Source organism: Vicugna pacos, chromosome 34, assembly GCF_048564905.1.
Source record: "Vicugna pacos chromosome 34, VicPac4, whole genome shotgun sequence".
In the NCBI taxonomy this organism is placed as follows: domain Eukaryota; kingdom Metazoa; phylum Chordata; class Mammalia; order Artiodactyla; family Camelidae; genus Vicugna; species Vicugna pacos.
This window is the reverse complement of record NC_133020.1, coordinates 8,745,253-8,750,851: the sequence shown is the minus strand read 5'-3', so window position 1 is coordinate 8,750,851 and position 5,599 is coordinate 8,745,253. Positions and strand designations below refer to the sequence as shown.

Here is a 5,599-nt window from a genome sequence, read left to right as displayed (position 1 = left end):
GCCTGAAGCTGAGAACCTAGTGGAATGATTTCCCTAGACAGTCTTTTAAAAATTTTTACAGCATGGTAGCTGTATTTTGAAAGGGAGCATTCCAAGAGCCCAAAGCAGAAAGCACAAGGCTTCTTGTGACATAGTCTTGGGAGTCACGTGACATCACCTCAGAACATTCTACTAGTTACACAGGGCCAGCCCAGACTCAGCGGGGAGAGGCCTACACAGAACTTGAGTACTGGGAAGTGTGGTTCCCTGGGGGCCATCGTGGGAAACTAGCTCCTTGACCCTCCAATGACTCATTTCCCTTCGAGCCGCAAAATATTCTCACAACCGTCATAAGACCTTCAAAGCCTCACTCTATTAAGTCATCAGGCTGGAAGTCTGTGATCTCATTACCTAAATCAGGTCCAGATATGAATGGAGCTCCTTGGGGCCAGCCCCTCCGCTGAAGGTCACTGAGTGCAATTCCAAGAGCATGGTTCTCTCAGTCTGGAGACTTATGAATTAAAGAGACAGGTTATTTCCTCATGCACACCCAACGTGCAAGGTTAGACAGGGAGAAGGAGACTGTAGGAGACACTTCTATTTAAAAGAGGAAGCACGTAGCTGTCAGGGAGCTACTTACATCCATTCCGGACCTCCTCCCTACGAGTGATCCTCTGGCTCTAGGCTCTGCCTTCAGGGTTCTTGGCTGCACACTCTGAGCCCGCCTTCCTCTCCATAAGAAACAGCACTCTTACCAGCTAAGAGGACCTCTCAGACTGACCAGGCTTGTAGAAGATCGGAGGCAGCAAGGGCTTTTTCCCTTCTGAACTGTCTTTGTCCCTTAAGTCCAAGTAGGTGGTTTTTGTCTGTTTGGGTTTGGTTTCGATCTTTTTTTTTTTTGTCAACACGATACTCTTAAAAAATGGTATAATTTCTCTGTGATTATTATTGTTGCTCTCTTCATGAGACAAAAAAAAAAAACTGATAAATATCTCCAGAATGGGTCACGTTCTTCCTTGAAATGAGGAACCAGGGTGCTATGAGATGATGTTTTTGAAATTCTTAGGAGCTTTTTTGTCTAGCTGATAAGGTCTTAGAGTCATGCCCTTAAGATTCTTGAAAGTCTCTTGTCTACCTGTGAGGTCTACGGGGCATACACACACTTTTCATCTTTTCGAGGTGTCAACAAAAGATCTTGGGGCACATCCTTGACTTCAGTTTACCCTGACACCATGTTTTGCTAGTAGCGCCAAGGATGTGATCTTTGTTCAGAGGTTATTTCTCACGTTGAGAACCTTTTGCTAGCTAGAAACACTGTCATGGATTTACCTCATAAATTCTAGTAAAAAACTGGACATTAACTACCACACATAAAAACAGATTAAAAAACAAATTTCTTCTGTGTACTACAGGGAGCTATATTCAATATCTTATAATGACCCTTAATGAAAAAGAATATGAAAACAAAGATATGTGTATACATGCAAGACTGGGGCATGGTGCTGTACACCAGAAACTGACACACTGTAACTGACTATATTTCAGTAAATGAATAAATAAAGACTGGACAATTCCTTCCTCAGTTCAACTCTCTCTTCTTCTATTTTTATGACAGGCCCTGGAAGAAGCCAGTTTTTACTTTCAGTATCCTGCCTGGAAATCTCCTTAGCAAAGCCACATGTTTGTTAAGAACTCCTATTTTCCAAACTTACTCAAGGGATAATCTTGCTAATTGTTCAGCCAAACAACCTCTGTCATTCAGACTCCAGGAATAACACCCTCACTGTCCTTCGAGAGTCTGATAACTTTCTTTACACCCTGTCAAGCCTCTTCTCACTGTCCAGGCCCCAAACCAATGTTACATGTTTTAGGTTTTTGTTACAAAAACAACTCACATATAGGTATCAATTTCTGTTTCATGATATATTTGCTGAATAGCAAACCATTGCCAAAACATAATGTTTTAAAGCAACAATGTATTATCTCTCATGGTTTTATGATTTTTCTTGGCTCAGCTGGGCAGTTCTCATCTGGAGTCTCTCATGGCAGCTGGGACTAGAATCACCTGAAGACTGAGTGAGTCGTCCGAGATGGCTCCCTTGCACGGACAAGAACTGATGCTGACTGCTGGCTGGGAGCCCATACAGCGCTCTTCACCAGGCACCCTTCCTTCTTTTTCCCCCTTTCCTTTCTACTCTTGTTTCTCTCTCTCTCTCCCTCTCTTACCTTCCTTCTCCTGCCTCTCTTTTCTTCTTTCTCTCTTTCTTTCCTTCTTTTTTCCCCCTTCTTTCCTTCCTTCCTTCCTTCCTTCCTTCCTTCCTTCCTTCCTTCCTTCCTTCCTTCCTTTTTCTTTCTTTCTTTCTTCCTTCCTTCCTTTCTTTCTTTCTCTTTGATACTTTGAGACTTTAGTCTTTGCAGTGAGAAAACTTGGGAGGAAAGAAGTCTCATCCTGGTGTCTTGACCAAGTGTTGACAATTTGTCTGCAGGTGCGTTTCTGGCCACAGGAGCGAAGTATGCTGCATCTCCCACCACTGGTAGGTTTGCAGCTACATGGGGTCCCTAACAGCTTGGTTTAAGCCCTAAAGATATAAAACCACGAATCAGTGACTGATAATTACGATGCATCAGCCAGCAGCCAGAAGGAAGAACAACAAACAGCACTCTTGGGCTTGGAAGAATTTAATGAATTAGAATTGCTGGAAGGAATAAGTGACAACTTAAATTTAGAAAACAAAGAATAAGGGTATTTTGGGAGATGCTATTAAAACCTTTCAAAAAAAAAAAGGCCTTTAAAAATGATTTAGAATTACAAAAGTGAGAAAGTGAATCAAAGGAGAGGTTGGTTCCTGATGAATACCCAACAGGTAACCTGTAAGAGCCAATCAAAGAAAAATCACAAAACACACAGCAAAAATTAAAAGAAATAAAGTAAAAATAATATAAGTGGAGGTCAGGTCCAGGAGGCTTAACATTTTACTACAAGACATAAAAGAATAGACAAATTTGACCAGATAGAAAATAAGTGTGTAATGGGAAAAGATATCATAAATTGAAAGACAAAGATTGTGAAAAATATTTTCAAAACACTATGGCAGATAGTGTTTTTATCTATAATAAGAAGATTTAAAAATTGATTTTAAAAAAGAAACACTGACAAAAAGCATTAGACAAACTACACCGATCAAAATCTAGGTAAATTTTATAATAGAAATCTTACTTCCATCAATAAGGAAATGGTGGTATAAATTCAGATACAGTCATACTGGGAAATATTACGTCACTGTTAAAAAGATCCATTGAAAGTATAAGCAGCATAAAAGGAAATGTGCATAACATGGTCCCATTTTTATAAAGAAAGCAGTACCCCTCAAAGCCTTACATTTCTATAATAATAAAAAAGAACAAGAAGATTGTTTCTGAGAAAACCAGCAAATATAATGATATAAATTATGTAAAATTATATATATACAATATAGGTGTGTCTTTATGCATAAAGAGACATATGAAAGGCAAAACATTCAATTTTAATGGTAGTTATTTCAGGCTAGAGGAAATTCAAGTATCAGTTTCTTATATTTATGTTAATAATTGCTTGTTTTGATTTGTTTTTGTTTTTGTTTTTAACAGAGAACATCCTCGCATCCTCCAAAATGAGGAGATGAAGGATGGATAAATTTTGGATGAACTACAGTCTTGAGTTAGAAAAGGGCTGAGAGGATGTCTGGTTGACCATCAGCAAGACGCGGGCTTCGCTGCAGCTATGCGTGGACCTGCAAGACAGCCTTGGCGGCTCCAGAAATAGAAGTTGACCAAAGTAGCTCTAATTGGATGGGAAGGAAAGCCCCTTCCAGCATCGTACTCACAAAGTGCTTTCCTCTCATCTGAGAGGGGGTGGGGGACCCTCGTGGTGTGGTGACTGAGCCAATCACAGTGTTGGAACAGGGCAGGAAGAGCATCAGCGTGTGTGACAGTGGTGACTGAGCACACACAGTGGTGCCAACAGAACACATGGGCGATCCCCTGCCTCCTCCCCCACTCCCTCTTCTCATAATCCCCTGGGGCCAGAAAGGGGAAACTCTCTTCTTTAATCTTCCTTTCTGGACCCTCTTAAGGAAAACCCTAAGCTGGCAGGCCTGGTTAGGAAGGGAATGAAGCTAGCCTTCATAAGCTGCAAAAAGTGGTGGTGGGGGTAGACTATTAAGGAAAAGTTTGTCTTCTTTCAAAATGATAATCTGGCTTACTAAGATATATCCTATTGTATAATTCTATTTTCAATGTTGAATGTGGAAAATGATCTTCTGTTTGCTTCTTTGGTAAATTTGCTAATTCCCTTTTCCTACCTGGAAGAGTACTGAGGTGAAGTTTGTGTGCTGGACAGTCAAAGAAGGGAAGGATAGTAATTAATTTTTAAAAATTACCTCCAGCACAACAAGTACCATTCATGGTGTGCTTATTACATGCCCGGCTTTGTGCTGAATTCTGTGTGCACATCCTTACAACAACACTGTAAAAGAAATAGTATTAAACTCATTTATTTTAGTGAAAAGAAACATGCTCAATGGGATTAGGTAATTTACTTAAGAATATACTTAGCTAGAAAAGCACCATCAGTGGTAAATACGATTAACTCGAAAGCACATGCTCTTAATCACTGTGCGACGTTCCTCCTGGTCAAATTCATGCTGTAAACAAGCAGGACCCTGTGGGGCCTTCCTGGGACAGACCCCCCCCCCATATCCTCTGCGGTAGCTCCTCTCTGAAGCACCCAGATGACAGTACCTCGTGTCTATTTCCTGAGTGTTTCAGATGCAGAAACTACCACCAAAGGGAAGAAATTAACTACTTGATGATGGAGAGCACGTGGCCCCCAGACCATATGGCGCCTAGGGGTTGATAGTGTTGACCACCGTGTTCCCTCCACATCAACCAATCAGAGGATTGTGCACGAGCTGATCAGGTACCCTGCCACCCACCCCCTCACCTGGCCTTTAAATATGCTTTGCTGAAACCCTCCGGGGAGTTCGGGGTTTTCTAGAGCATGAGCCACCCCGTCCTCCTTGCTCAGCCCTGCAGTAAACCTTTCTCTGCTCCAAACTCCAGCGTTTCTGCTTATTTGGCCTCACGGTGTGTCGGGCACATGAACTTAGGTTCGGTAACAGTGCAAGCGTGTGCACGTGTGTGTGTGTGTGTGTGTGTACTCACGTATGAGTAAAATGTCCTGAGTAATCTTTAAATATCAGACATTTTATCTGCCATTTCATGTCCTAATAAATAAATTCCTGGTGGGAAACTGAAACCTGGAGCAGACCCAGGCCTCATAGGTGAGGGAGAAACGCGAGGCTCTGAAAGCTGAGTGGAGGGAGAGACCATCTGATGGACCATCAGGAACGTCTCCTAGAGAGGGTGGCCTTTGATGGGAAGACTTTCACCAACGAAGTGTAGGTGGGCTGGGATTTCGGAAAGGCGATCAGGGCAGGGGGACCGTGGGAGAGAGATTTGGGCCCAGAGGACAGTGCTTGAGAAGTTCAGCTGCAAGAGCTTGAGTCGGAGACAGAACAGGAGCAGCAGAAGACGAAGTTAACAGGTCATCGCGGACAGTCCTGAGTGCCCAAGAGAGGAG

The 5,599-nt window shown here is 42.3% G+C and overlaps 1 long non-coding RNA gene across 1 annotated transcript; it reads left to right on the top strand.

Annotated features, from left to right (window-relative positions):
- Nucleotides 1–210: 210 nt before the first annotated feature.
- LOC140691257 (uncharacterized) lies at nt 211–4,529 on the top strand. Its single transcript, XR_012066832.1, has 4 exons — nt 211–830; nt 1,995–2,055; nt 2,466–2,513; nt 3,607–4,529. It is a non-coding gene; the product is annotated as an uncharacterized lncRNA (long non-coding RNA).
- The last annotated feature ends 1,070 nt before the right edge of the window (nt 4,530–5,599 follow it).